The sequence below is a fragment of the Lonchura striata genome, chromosome 1 (genome assembly GCF_050655825.1).
Source record: "Lonchura striata isolate lonStrDom1 chromosome 1, ASM5065582v1, whole genome shotgun sequence".
Classification (NCBI taxonomy): domain Eukaryota; kingdom Metazoa; phylum Chordata; class Aves; order Passeriformes; family Estrildidae; genus Lonchura; species Lonchura striata.
This window is the reverse complement of record NC_140703.1, coordinates 11,462,987-11,477,710: the sequence shown is the minus strand read 5'-3', so window position 1 is coordinate 11,477,710 and position 14,724 is coordinate 11,462,987. Positions and strand designations below refer to the sequence as shown.

Below are 14,724 nucleotides of genomic sequence, written 5' to 3'. Positions count from 1 at the left end.
AATTCATGTCTGGAAATGTTTTACACATTCCTCTGGAGATCATGGCTTGGAGTTCACTGAGAGAGTGGTTGCTCTATGGAAAATACTCTCATTTGAGTCACTTGGGCTCTCTGTACTTTTATAATCTCCCAGGAGTTCATTTTAGTGTGTTACTGTCTTGGTGAAGACTTCTGGTGCACAGGGAAATGCAGTTGTCAGACCTTGGGTTCCTGATGTCTCTGTTTGGGGGATATTTATTATGGTTATTTTAAAGGTGTGTCAGCAAGTTTGCCAAAATTTATGGTCTGGAATTATTCAGCACATGTCAGATTGTGACATTCTCTTCCTATACATAAACATGGCCAGACCCATGAAGAGCTTGCAGTGTAAATGGCTGAGGCAGGCAAATACTGCACTGGTACAACTCAGTTTCCTTCTTCCCTCCTGAGTAAAATACAGCCTGTGCAGTGTAAAACCAGGCACAGAAACAAAAGCTGGCACTGAGCAAGGCAGCAGGTCGGTGTGGAATGCTTTCTGTGCTGTGCAGATGAAAACCTCTCTGAGATGTAGCAATTACTCAAGGGTGGCACTGCACGGTGTGACCTTGCTGCATCCAGAACTGTGGTCAAGCTGTCCTCAGTCCCAGGGTGTCCCTAAGTGTTGGAATCTGAGGTATTGATGATTCCGAGACTGTAGAAAGTCTCTGTCTTTCAGCCCCGCTGCCAAAGCAGAAGCCATAATTGGTCTGTGCTGGTTTCAGGGTTGTTTATTCTGTTTATCTCTAACATGTTCTGCTGCCCTGCCCAGCTCTGTCCTGCAGGGCAGCGTGTGGGGCTCTGCCCTCAGTGGGATGTGACAAACATTAAATACCAGAAACTCCCTGGGCTGGATTTACAATAACGTGCCAATATCTGTCACCTACGTTGGACAGTGTGCCCAGCCTGAACCAACAGAAAAATGCCAACACCACAGTGAAACATGGAGGGCATGAAGAAGGAGAAAAAGGACAAGACACACCCAATTTCCTCCATCTTGTCCCCTTTGGACCCCTCATCTAGAATCCTAAAATTTGACTTTTGCACCCGTGCCACACTTAATTATTACTTATATCAAACACTCAGAGCTGGTAATTCATGCTGTGAGATTGAAAACTCTTTTCCATGGACAGAGATCACAGACAGTGTCTCTGGGGCTCTGTACAGGGGGTTCCTGACCCCTGCCAGGGTCCCAGACCTGCCAGGGCAGCCAGAGGGATGCCCAGGACTCCCACACCTGAGCAGCCTCCCTGTGCCTGATTTACTGTGTTGCACTCACCCTGCACCTCCTGCAAGGGAGCTCTTTGTCTGGGCAGCACTGATGGCCACTTTTCAATTAAATGCCTGAGCAAGGAGCTCTTCTAAAGGGAAGTAATCAGCACAGGAGAAAGTCGCAGCCACATCTGATGTAAAATGGATTGTCTCCATCTGGTTTGGACTCTCCCTTGGTATTTAGTGCCTGACTTCTATTATCTGTGTCTGATTTAGAGGGTAAACACCCTAGGGCAGTGTTTGCACATTACCACATGCCATGACAGCATTCAATAAATTACGGTAGAAGGTGGTCACACAGGACTCTTCCCAGCTTCCCATCCCTCAATCCCACTTTCCACAGACATCAAGCAGTGCAGGAGAATGGTGTTTTCTGAGTGGCACTGTTGTACACTTGAACAGATTCCTCCTAGAATGAGTGTTTTTCTGCTAAGGCGCATTAAAACATATTCCTTTATAATTTAATGAGGGTTTGTTTTGCTAGTTATTCATGCCTTAATAATTCAAATCTTTTCCAGACATTAAGACACCTAGGATTCTTGTAGGCAGTCAGACAAAAAAAAAGAAAAAAAAAAAGAAAAAAAAAAAGAAAAGAAACCTTAAGCAATTCTTTTATCAAACACAAATGACTTCAATTCCCCTCAAACTCAGATTACTTCAAAATTACTTTTTTCTCCCTCTTGATGTCTTTTTTTTCCCCCTCCATTTACCACCACCTTTTCTTTCATTATACCCCCTTTTCTGGGCTGATTCCCCCACAAACCCAAGCTTCCCAGACAATTTTTCTTCTTCTTGAGTGACACAGAAGTATAGCCAGAAATATCCATAATCAACTCCTTCAATATTTGAAAATGCTTAGGCATGACTATAACACAAAAGAAACCCTTAATTGACTGGGTTATGCCCTTAATTTTAGCTTATTCAAGCTCTTTGCAGAAGCCTGATTTTTACACTTTCTGCATTTTTATTACTCTTCCTCAGGCATAAATAAAATACAAAATACTGTTGGTTTGAAAGGCAATGTTTACATTTAAAGGACAGAATGCACAGGATCAGTGAAGACTCTGTCCTGTTCAGTTATTTGAACCTTTTTTTTCCTATTGGCCCCTTAGGTTTTATGGCATCCTTTGTTGTTTTTTTCCATTTCCCTAACAAGATAAAATAAATACAGCAAGAAAAGCTGACTTTTCTCACCACTCTTCCCCCTTCTAAATATCAAACAACAAAACCAATTTATCTGTGTGGCTATGTTAAATGCTTGCAAATTATTAAGCATGATTCTAATAGGTGTGCTTCCTGTCTTAAATGTATAGATTCCTTTAAATCACAAGTTAAACTCTCAGCATTACTGAAATACTCATTCTCTGGCCTTCAGAGAGACTAGGATTGAATGCCTTTCTCCTTATGCTGCAGTTCCCATTAATGTTAACAGGCATATTTCTTTTTTGCTTCCGTTGGAGTTGACTTGATACACATGTGGGATCCTTTGATAACCTCTTAAAAAGACACCCTTCTGCTTTACATGCACTTTAGAGCTTTAATGAGCTCACGGTGCTTCTTTGTGTCTCTGTGGTCAAAATGTTATCTAATACTTCTTGTAAATAATACAAGATAGCTTTTTACTCTGTAAGTGACCTCTGTAGCATGTGCTAACCATCTATTTGAATATATTTGCCCACAGGGTGTTTTGCTGGAGTCAGGGGAAACCATTAGGAAAGCAAAGCAGAACTGCCATTCCCTTGCTTTTCCATAGCCCTAAAGCAAGTGTTTCTATTCAACTATTGGGCCAGACAAAACCTGGGAGAAGGAAAGGTGAAAGAAGGAGGAGCCAATACCCTTATCTTTGCTTTCCAGTTCATCGATGCAAAGCCATGTAGGAGCAAGTAATTTCTCCTGGGGAGCCTCTGAGCAATTCCTTTGCAATGGAGATTTTTTATGTCTGCTTCAAAGGCCACTGCAAACACAAAATGCTGAATTGTAATGTCTCTGCATGTATATTTGGTCCTACTTCTATTTATAGATACAGCATTTAAACCTTTGAGCCCTTAGCTCACATCATATACTAACAGGTTTTTGGGTAAATTTTCCATATAAAGCATTAAACCAGAGCTTTGATTTCTTTTTTCTTGCTCTGTTTTAGATGCATAGGAAGTGTTAAACAACTGTTGAAATACAGCCTTATGTGCAGAGCTTTGTGATCTAAAGGTATTCAAAGGAGTGGGCTGCAAGGCTTTAAAGTCCCAGTGTGCATATGCACATCACACACTTCAGAAAGGCTTTCCCTGTGAACATTAGGGGTTCTGCCACCTGTGGATCACTTGAGCAGGATGGCTTTAGCAGCAGCTCATGGGCTGGGCTCATCTGCTCACCCTCTGGCTTTGGTCCCCACTCCTGTGCCCCCCAGGAGCACTTGGAGAGCAGCCCCCCACCCTCGGCTTTGGCCATCAGTCAGCTGCTCTGCATGGCAGCACAAGACAACAAGAGAGACAAAGAAAAGGATAAAAAGCCTTCCTCTGCTCCCTGAAGGCCTGCAAGCATTCCCTGTGGTAGGATCCAGGTAGGAGAGGGCATTCATCCCCCCTCTACACTCCTGACCCTCCTCCCACTGCCAGGACCCTCCTTTGGCTGATAGCAGTGGTGGTCAAGCTGCAGATTCTGCTGAGTGACTATGGCACTCTGCTCTGTGCCAGGGCACTGGTGGCTGTTTCAACTTCAGCACTGGAGCAGATTACTTGGTTGGTTAAATAAACCAGGAGGGTGATGGCACAGCTCAGATCCGCGTTCTGATGGAGCAGACTGGAAAGGGTGATGCCTGCCCTGCATCCCTTTGCATGAATCTCATGGAAAGAGCTCTAAATACTGCACATGCCTTTGGATTCTCAAAGTTCTCGGGCTTTGTTTGATGCCAGTAGGAAGTGTGAAAATCTAAACTGATCATCTGCACGTGCAGCATCAGAAAGCAGAGGAGTGAGCTTCCCTCCAGTCCTCCAAATATAGATTCTGTTCTGTTCCTTCTCGCTACAGCTGGCCAGATAATTTGCATCTATCTTTTTTTCCACTTTCTGTGCTTCTGGGAGTGTCCTTGAAAGACTTGAACCAGCTGAATGCTGAGCTTACAAACTCACAGCCTCACTCAGATCCTGCTTTATCTCTCTAACCCGTACAAAGCTACTGTGACTATCAGAACAAATAATGTTATTTAAAATGTGATCACTATTTCTGATATTTCAGCAAACCCAGTACAAACTATATTTTAATAGTTGTTAAATTTTGATGTCTTGAGGGTTTTTTGATAGATATTGGTATACTTGGGCACTACATTACGGTGAATATTAATTTTGGTTGCATTGCACTTCCCCATCAATGACAAGAAGAGATTAACTAAAACAATATTTTATTTCCTACTTTAATGGTGAGTACATAGCATTAATTATATTATTAATCCAACTAGAAACTCTTGTACAAAGCTATTTCAAGCCATTAGTTGCCCTGTTGTAATTGATGGATTACTGCATTACCATTTAATTTGGTATTGTTTTCAAGGCATTACATTCAGTTTCATTTAAGTTAATTGTGTGGCCAAATAAGGAAAGAACTTGCTTCGTGAGCATGAGTGATGCAAGCATGGATTCTTCCTGATTTCAGAGGTATAATGGGATGTGATCCATAGAGCAATTCTGTACAAGGCCCTCCAGTTAGCATTACCTTGCAATTTATGGAAACAAGAAATGAGGGAATGGACCAGAAGATTGCATGGCATTTGGATTCAACATTGTGATAGTCTTCTCTGCAAATGGAAATTAACATCAATTATTCAAATCTAGTTATGCTTTCAGCCCTCTTAATTGCAAAGTGTTTTCCATTCAGTGATCAAGACCAATTCCCTAAACATAATAGCAATTATAACTGTTGGAATCCAGAGGAATCCTCTGAATAGCATCCAGAGGAAAATACACTCTCTTTGGCCCAATTTTCAGCTCTGATATCACCTCTTTATGCTGCTTTTTACACAGAGGGGTTGTTAAGATGGAGCAACTAGGTTGTTTTTTGGGGGGTTTTTTGGGTATTTTTTGCATATAAGATATCCCAGGGCTGTTGAGAAGCATGGACTATAATCTTGTTTACTGACCCAGCATAAAAACAGAGAAAACATAGTGTGTGGGATTCTCCTGCCAGAATATAACCCAAACAAAATACAACAAAACTAGACATAAGTATCTAGATAATTTTAAATAGAAGCCCTTAGGTACCTGAGACATCTTTAGAGGGGCAGAGAATTGAGTGTAGAGCTGGGACAGATCCATGGAAGCTGGAGGCAAGGCTGGAGGTACTACTCAAAGATGTCTAAGATACCACAGTGAGTGCCTGAGTTACTCTGATTTTGCCTGGCAACTGGGACAGCTCTTCTGGGTTATGAAAGGCTAAATGGAAATTATATTATTCTTGGAGCTGAAAATTGCTTCCTGCAATGGCTTGTATAAGGGCATAAGGAAGCTTCTTTCTTCTCAGTGCAATTCCCATTTTTTATTAGAGTAATTTCAGGCCACTCTTGTCCATCTTCTAGCTTCTTTTTTTTTTTCCTTGTTGCAGAAATGATGATTCTGTTGAATTGTTTGCATGTTTAGACCATAGCTGCAGGTGCAAGTAAACAACAATGCATAGTGAGTGCTTCAAACCAGTCAGATCTTTACTGAGTGGACAGTAAACAACAAGACTGAATATAAAACCCCAGCTCTCTGGTTAACCACAGTAAGAACTTGGTCCAAATGTGCCATGTCACCTTCCCAGATGCCTTCCCAGGTAATTTTATTTTTTATTATTTTCTTCTCTCTGCATGAGAGTAGAAAGACCAGGTAGCAGCTGGTGATATGTTTGGCACAGAGAAAATGTCTTGGCTGATACTCAGGGAAAATTCCAGGTCTCTTATTCCTTTGTCTTTATTAGACAGTTGCATGACACATCAAAAATCAATGACATGTCTACTGGCAAGGACTAAAACAGTAATTGTTTTAAAACAAAAGTAGCAATGTTATCTGTATTAGAATTCTTTAGGATTCAAATCTAGATTTCATTCTCCTTGCTTGTGATTATTTCCTACAAGTATCTAATCTAGAGCTCTCATTCTCTAGATTTTACCACTTGTGTTTTTGAGAAACAGATTATTTTCTTGCTGCCTTTTCCATTTCCTGATGTGATTTTTTTGATTTTTCTGACAACAAAAACAAACAAACTCACCCATGACTAATTAGATTTCAGCCAGTACTTGTTGGCTTGCATTTGGGCAGCAACTCCTGCTCCAGCTCTCTCTGGCAGAGAATTTTGGTTTATATACTTGTTCTGAACAGCAGAAGAATTGCTCTTTCAACCACCTTCGGTTAAATTGTAAGTTCCTAATAGAACAGCAGGATGAATAGTCAATGCCAGGGATGAGCTTCTATCAGAAAAGATGGGATCCTTACTTTGAAACTCCTTTGTGGTGTGTCTTGGATAGGAGATTTTACTGGCTACACTCTACCCTTCTAAAGCAGAAAGACTCTTCTTAAATGTATCAGAGGTTGGAATGAGGATCTGTCTTACCTCCAAAAACAATCTGTGGAGAATGGTGATGCTGCCATGGTTGGTGTCACTTTTTCCTTGTGTTCAAAGATGGTCCTTCACGTCCAGCAGATTAGCCCAAGATCTGTGAACCCTCTTCTGCAAGGTAAGCTTCATATAGAGGGATCAAGGAGGATTTCGCTTGTGCCCAGAGGATTTATGTTTTGTTTCTTTACAGAAGCATGATTTTCAAGCTTTGAAAGAATTGGAAATGCCACTTGCCAGAAGGAAGCCTGAATACTGTGATAACACTTGTGCAGAATCCACTTCTTTCACAAAAAAACTGCTGTCCATGTGTGCTAAAAGCTTTGATTTGTATTACTCTACAGGTGCATATGATGGGCTATTCTGTTTATTATAATTTGAACCTAGATGTAATGATAGAGATAATGAGATTATAGTTTGTCTCTTCTTATAACTTGCCACAGGGTGTGTATGTGTATTTCTGGTGGAGCATATTACTGGTATCTGGACACTCTTCCATGAAAAGTGAGATGCAACAACTGCACTAATCAGTCTTTTGTCCCCAAACCCCTTCAGTACAGCATGATCTGCTCGTTTTAATACTTGTTATTACTTTAGAATTAATGTCTCATTCAAGGAAAAAAAAAAAAGATAAGGGGAAAAAAACCTGAAACACAAAGAAACTACTCTAGTGGCAGTAACACTCAAAAACATTTGCCATGGGCATTGATTGGAGTCGTTGTCATATATTTATGTCATGATATGGCACACTGTAGGCTATTCTTATATGCATTCTCATTCTGAGCTCATTTGTCACTTGTCTCTGTAAATTCAACATCTTCCTCATCTGGGGGAGTTTATACATCTCCTTGCAGTTGACTGTAAACAAATTGCAAGTGCTGCTTGGCAGCTGACAGATAGATCCAGCTGGTTAGGTAAGGCTGCTGCCGTCTCAGTGCAAGATGAAAAATTTACACATTTGAGAAATTCCAGGCTGCTGCTGTCTAGTGTAAAATTTTGGATATGACAGCAGATGTCAGATTTAAAAAGGAGAAGAATGAGATTCTGTGGGGCACTGAAGTAGCTCGTTTCATTCTTATGAAGAAGAAGTGTGGACACTTAGCTGCCTTGCCGCTGTAATTGGTTGCTCTATGCTCACCGTGTGAAGTGAGCCCATATGTGGGGACTGCGCTGCTCCTCTTTGCTAAAGCACAAGCTGATTTCTGATTTCCAGTGTGTCACAGCCCCCGAGCCTTTACAAGCCAAAGCTTCCATCAGGAGTAGCTGGATCGGGGTGCTCAGACCCCTCCCAGCTTCAGCGATTCTGCAAAGACATTCTGCATAGAGCTCACTGCAGCCCCGAGGCCTCAGCCTATCTCTGCCCTGGATGATGGAAAACTTTAATAACACATACAAAATTAATTTGGACCTTCTCCTAACACAAGTCTTTGAAGTCAGTGGGAAGCACTGAGGGGTTTTGGCATGGCAGTCTTTATTTCTGTGTATTCAGCTACTGCGCTGCCTGACTTCAGTGGGTGTGAGTCGCGGTTGTTTCCATAAGCACCTCTGTTAATATGCAAAAGCCATATGTATTTGTTTCTCCTCGTTGAGCAGCCTCTCACCTCTCAGTTGTGGTGAAAGGTGCTATACAAAAAGAATAAATTGGTAGTGTAGCTCTTTGTGCCTTGCTAAGATAAGACACCAGCCATATGGCTCAGTGCTGGGCATGGAGAAAGCAGCTGAGAGCCGTGAGGTTTGCTGAGTTTGTTTGGTTGATTTGTTTTTATTAGGCAATTCTCTTAATTATTTCTTTGGTTTTTTTTTTTTTTTTTTTTCTTGTTGCCACTTAGAGATGAAACCTTGTGGTTCTGTATGTAATTGTGTTAGCCTTTATTCAGGAGAAACCATATGGTGGACTGTAAGAGCACAGGAAAGGCTCCTGGGGCTGTCAGGGGCAGACACAGCCTGCCTTGTGCTGTCTAATGACATTCACAGGTTTGCTGAATTCCCTTTCCAGTAAGACTCCTTGTGCTGCCTATTGCTTCTATTAGAAATTTGCTTTAAAACTTCACTCTTCTGGAATTCACCTCATTTTCAGAGCAAGCTTATTCCTGACAGCGCTTTCCTCCTCTTTGTTCATGTGCCAAAGACTACCCTGTCTTTCAGTGTAAATAGATTTTCTTTTGAATGTTTATCCTTCTCTGCCCCTAACACACGCACACCCACACCCACATATTTGCAATTTATCCCTATCTACTTACATGAACAGTAATTGTATTCCCTAAACAGAACAAAGGAAGATCTTTTAGTCTTTCTATAAACCTAGAAATCCCCCTTTCTGTTCCAGCATGAAGCTGTCTTCTTTGAATGGACATGATCGGAACTATGCAAAGTATCACTACAATATTCTACATAAATTGCTGTCAAAACCTTATACAATAGGCTTAATATTGCATCTCCCTATGGAAATATTTGGTTTACATTGTTATACAATCCTGTTAGCCTTTTTAATATAAGAAATGCACCAATGGTTCATGGTCATTCTACTTATACATTTAATCAATTCATCTAGTTAATATAACTATTGTACCCATCTTTTCTCCTCAGTCATTTAGAAACATTGATTGTACAAGTATGTTGTAAAACAATGCAGATGAACAATAGAAAAATATGTAATTCAGCACACAGTATATAGAGTTGGAGACTCTAGCACCTGGCCCCAGCAATTTTTTCCCCCAAAGAGAAAACATGCAGAAAATGTCTCTTCCAGCTGCTTTTTGAAAATGCAAATTGTAATTCAGGTTAACAGGCTTACCATTTTGAATACTATTGTATAGTTGACAGGAACCAACCTAATTCTTACTTCATTAGTTGGGAAAAGAGTTAATAGCTGCATTGTATATAATTTTGAAATATTGTGCAGGTCAAAACAAAGGGCATTTTCATCAGTGATCACTCAGTGTCAGCATTTCAGTGCAAATATTCAGGAATACTTGTGCTACAGATGAAAAGATATTAGAGATTTACTTATAAATGATGTTATTGTTGCAGAAACCATCTATTCTTGCTACTATCATCTCTTCATTTCAATAATGTGTGTAATTGTAATTTTTGTAAGAATTACTTGCATCTTGAATTTATTTTCCATCTTAACCTTTGCCAAATATTATTCATAAGCTCAAAGGTATACAGCTCTTTGGTGCAATAGTCACCCCAATCTCTTATTAATTTTGTCCCCTTTGCTTATATCAAATCTGTTAAAATAGAGTTTCATTATGATTTTGAATTACCATCCATATGCTTTGAACAGATCCTTTATAACCTTCTCCATTTGCATATCATTCAGCAATGCATTCTTAGCATGAAAAAAACCCACACGGACAAAAAAAATCCCTGTAATATCCTCAATCCCTTGTTTTCATTCTCTTCTTGTAAGTTTGAAACCTCTGCAAATCAGCGTTGTTTAATGGCCATTTTTCTTGGTGAGAAAGTGCATATCTGTGTACATATATCCAGATAAAGAAGGGCAGCTACCCAAAGGTACAGACTGGCTATGGATAAATTATTTATTATGAGGTACGGATAATCTTATAATTCATGAGTGACAGAGCAAAACAGAATGACAAGCTGGTATGAAAGCTCATCAATAACTTGAAGTAATAAATAATGTATTTGTCTTCTGCCAATTGAATATATTTTTTATGCTCTATTAGTAGTTTTCCATATGTTTAATAATTATTTTGGAATAAGATAGGGAATTGCATCACCTAGATTCAAAGAAGTGTTTCTATAAAATCTCGTTTTATTCTGTGGCACACTTTTGTTTTTTATTTAAATTATACAGACGCATACTAGGGATATGCAACTAGTCTCAATGAATAATTTATTTGAATTTAACCTCCTTTTCTACTGCTGGAATATTCAAACAATAGGCCACAACTTATTCGGATTCATATGTTATTAAAATTTTATTTGACAGATGTCTTTTTGAGTTTTTATTTTATGTCTTGACAGTGACTATTTGAAAATGCAGCCATGTATTATATGAAATAAATGGGATGCTTTTCATCTGATTCTTGATTAGCTGCAATTGGCCTCATGAATCCCACAGTACTTTGTGCCCTGCCTGCATGAGAATACAAACAATTCTTACATGAGCATTTTATGTACAGGCATAAAAGTCTGTTTCTGCCAATTAAGTGTATAACTTTGAAGCTGCTTCCAAAGAATATATTGGTTAACTATGAAAAGCTGCTGCAGATACAGAATGAAATAACTTTCTCTAAAATTTCAGAGATGTTTTTATTTCAGGTTTTTAACTTAGTTCACCATGGAGGCTTCATGTTTTGCATAGTTTTCCCTACTCTGTATGCTGTGATCTGCCTTTTCCTCATGTTCCCAAGAGGATGCTCTTCCAGTAGCTGCTGCTTTCACTGTGAAGGTGAAACCAAAGGTCACAGGTGAGCCACAAAAAACAATTAGTTGCTGCATTACTTCATCATGTGCTTTCTATAAAGATAGATAATTAAAGAAATGCATACAAGTTGTATAGTCCATGGATCCCTATTGGACAGAAAGATACTGATGCCTTCTACCTAATTCCAGACACTTAACTGAGAATTTTAAATGAGCCTTCAGAGGTAATCCTCACTCTCAAAATGTTTATTTCATGATAACCACCAGCTTTGGTTTCCTTTTCAGTCAGTACAGAGATGACACAGAACCACACAGGGACAATTTGGGTCACAAATACTCTGAGTTACTCTTTAGATCCACTTGTTGTCTCTCATTGCTTATTGCAGGCAAAGACTAGGAAGCCAAATCCAGGATTTCTCTAACTGAAATGTAGAGGACCAATTAAAAAAAGCATTTCTAGACAATGCTCTTTTTTTTTATCCTAAAGCAGCACAGCTCAAGGGGAAATTTCTGCATTGCTGATATCTGAATTTAGGTTAAGTGAATAAATGCAGCAAGGTAATCTATATCACAGATTTTTTTTTTTTTTTAATGCAGAATATGTGAGTTTGGATAGTAAGAATAAGGACCCAATTCTGCCCAGAGAAGCAAAATTAATGTTGCCTCACAGGGTCAGCTTTGCTACTTACCTCATTCCTGCTTATTAAAGTTTTAATTGCACTTTCAGGTAAGATAAATTCCTGGTTTGAAGTCCAAGCCAAATTTCTGATTTGTTTTTAACTCAAAACCTCCTAAAATGACCCCATGCTGACTCCCTGATGCGGGGTGTATCCTCTTGGTACTTGACAGTTCCCAGGCTCTCTTGATACGACCCTGCTGCACAGGGCCATTTGTTCACAATTATTTCAAAGTAATACAAATCATCTCATAAAATTAATTTGGAGATATGGCCCCTTTGCACAGACTCCCACAAATGGTTTGAGAAGACATGTTTTTGGGATTCTTGGTAACAAGTAGCCTAGCAATGTCATTTTATTTTGTGACAGAAAGCATTTGTGGAATCTCAGAGGCAGACTCCCAGCTAGCATAATTTGCCATCTCTCCCATGGATTGCCACTGTTTTATTGCAGCTCAAGAATCTGGCCCATGGCTCCTGTTCCACTCTGACTTTTGTGATTCCTGGGTGTCCCATATATCCCTATTTTATTAAACCATACTGAGAAGGAGGGGTAGCTTTCCTTTGTGCCACTCCAGAAATACAAAACAACTTAATTGGCCAGAGCAGGCAGGTTTACAGCTGCTTTATGTTGACAAAAAGGCACAAAGGAGCCAGACAGTACCACTGAAATGAGGTCTGTAGCTCACAGTAGCAAGATGTATATAGCAGTATATGAATTGTAAATACATTTAGATTTGACAATAAATCTTCTCATGGCCTTTTCTTACAGCTAGATGCTCATATTCACTGGAATTTTTAAAAAAAGCATTTTTCTGGGGAAAAGTTCTGTTCTGAACTGGCACAGAGCTCTGCTCTCTGCAGTGTGGTGCAGACTGTTCTCTCTCCATCTCTGAAGGAGTTGGAAGTCAGAGAGTCTGGAGGAAAAACCTGGTCAGTGTATTTTTGAATTGTGTGATTTGATGGTCAGTTCCTGCAGCAGTTTGAGGCAGCTGAAAGATGCTGCTCTGAAGAGTTCAAACCACTTACAGACACTGAGAGCTCCTACCAGAAGCCCTGCTGTCTCTAAGGACCTTTTTCTTGGAGGAAGCCCTTTTAATTAGTCTTTGCTCCAGTTCTCAGACATTACATTTCAGAATACTGAAAAGTATTATTCTAACAAACAGAAATGCGTATATCACTTCAATATTTTCTTTATTCACAGAACAGCTGAAACCCAAACTAATGATGATGATGATGACGATAATAATAATAATAATAATAATAATAATACTTTGCAGCAAACAAACAAGTAGCATTATGGGAAGAACTTTCTGAGACCTCATAATTTATTTTTAATGACATTATTTATTGATATTCTCTCCCTCCTCTTCCCACCTAACCCTCAAAGAAAAAAGGGGTGAAGGAGGGAGAATGAGTAGGAGTTCATAAGCAAATGAACCTCTGTAACTTCAAAAGACTACAGTTTCTGAGGTTACAAATAACATTAGTCCACAAACAACAAGGAGGATGCATAATGTCATCAGCACCAGTGGGGTTAAAAAAATATGTTCTTCTGTATCTAGCTTATTTTATAGATATCTGTGCTTTTTCAAAAATTCTGTAATGAGCATGTTGTCCCTGTCAGGGGTTGGTTTCCTCAGTGAAACCTTCACAGACACTTTCATCCCCAAAGTCTCAAACTTCTTGTCAAAACCTATAATTACCTCCCAGAGTCAAACCTGCCATTAATCATCTCAGAAAGACCTTTGCTAGGCCTTAGCACTAAAAGAGAAGAAAATGAGGAGGGACCTCCTGCATCTGTGCCACTTCTCTGGACTCTGTTGTCCTGTTCTAGCAGAACTGAGAATTAGCTAAAATAAGCTTTGCTGAAATAACAAGGCTTTCCAACAATAATACTGTAAAATGTGAAGGTAATCCAGATGTCTTTCTTCCCTTTTTACTCCTTCCTTTCGTTCATCAAAGGAATACAAGTGCTTTGCTTTTATATAGCTATAACAATTAGAGGGGGGAAAATGTGGGAAATGTTTTAATGTTTTTCCCAGTGTCTACATTTTGCAGAAAAGACTGAGTCAAAAGGCTAAAAAGACAATTTTTTTTTCCTGCTGGATTATTTTAAAAAATCAAGGTAAAAGCTGTTATAAATGTCAGGTAGCCTGAATAGTAACATAAAAATAAATGCAGTAATTTTATGAATATAAAAGAAGAACACCCCCTTCCCTGTGTCCTTAACCCCAGTGTATGCACTGAATTAAAATCACAATGAAAATGAGAGTTTCAAAGACAGTAACATTTTGGTTTTATAAGTATTCATCTACTTGATGTAGATAATTTGCTAGCATAGATAAATGAACAATGTGGACCAGTAATGTAATTTTCAGGGATCTGCAGTCTGTGGGCTCCATGGTCATGTCTACACCAGGATCATGATGTGAACAAAGGCCAGTGATAAAAAACAAAAAGGAGTCTTGATGACTCTCCCTTGCCACCTAACATTTTTTTTTAGCACCTACTAAATATAGTTGATTTAGCTGGATTAGAATAAAAGCAAAGTTCAGTATTTTTATTTCAGTATGGGTGGTTTTGGACTGTTTTTTGGTGGGCTTTTATTTCTTTTTTTGAAGACATAAACTAAGCTCCAGGGAGGATGGTTATATTTGAGGCATTTATCAAGCTATTTTTTCTTCTAGTGTATTTGAAAATACTATCAGCATTCTGGTTAGTAAAACCAAAACAAAAATATGTGATGGAGGAGCAGTGATAGAGTATGCATGATCAACCTCCAGA

At 39.2% G+C, this 14,724-nt stretch overlaps 1 long non-coding RNA gene across 4 annotated transcripts in view; it reads left to right on the top strand.

Annotated features, from left to right (window-relative positions):
* The first annotated feature begins 1,229 nt into the window (after positions 1-1,229).
* Positions 1,230-14,724, top strand: part of LOC146768589 (uncharacterized) — a 95,150-nt gene continuing 81,655 nt past the window's right edge. For 3 of the 4 annotated variants that reach the window (XR_014957987.1, XR_014957988.1, XR_014957985.1), the window contains exon 1: positions 1,230-14,724. This exon is cut by the window's right edge and continues 16,951 nt beyond it. This is a non-coding gene — a long non-coding RNA (uncharacterized LOC146768589). The other variant, XR_014957984.1, reaches the window with a different exon arrangement.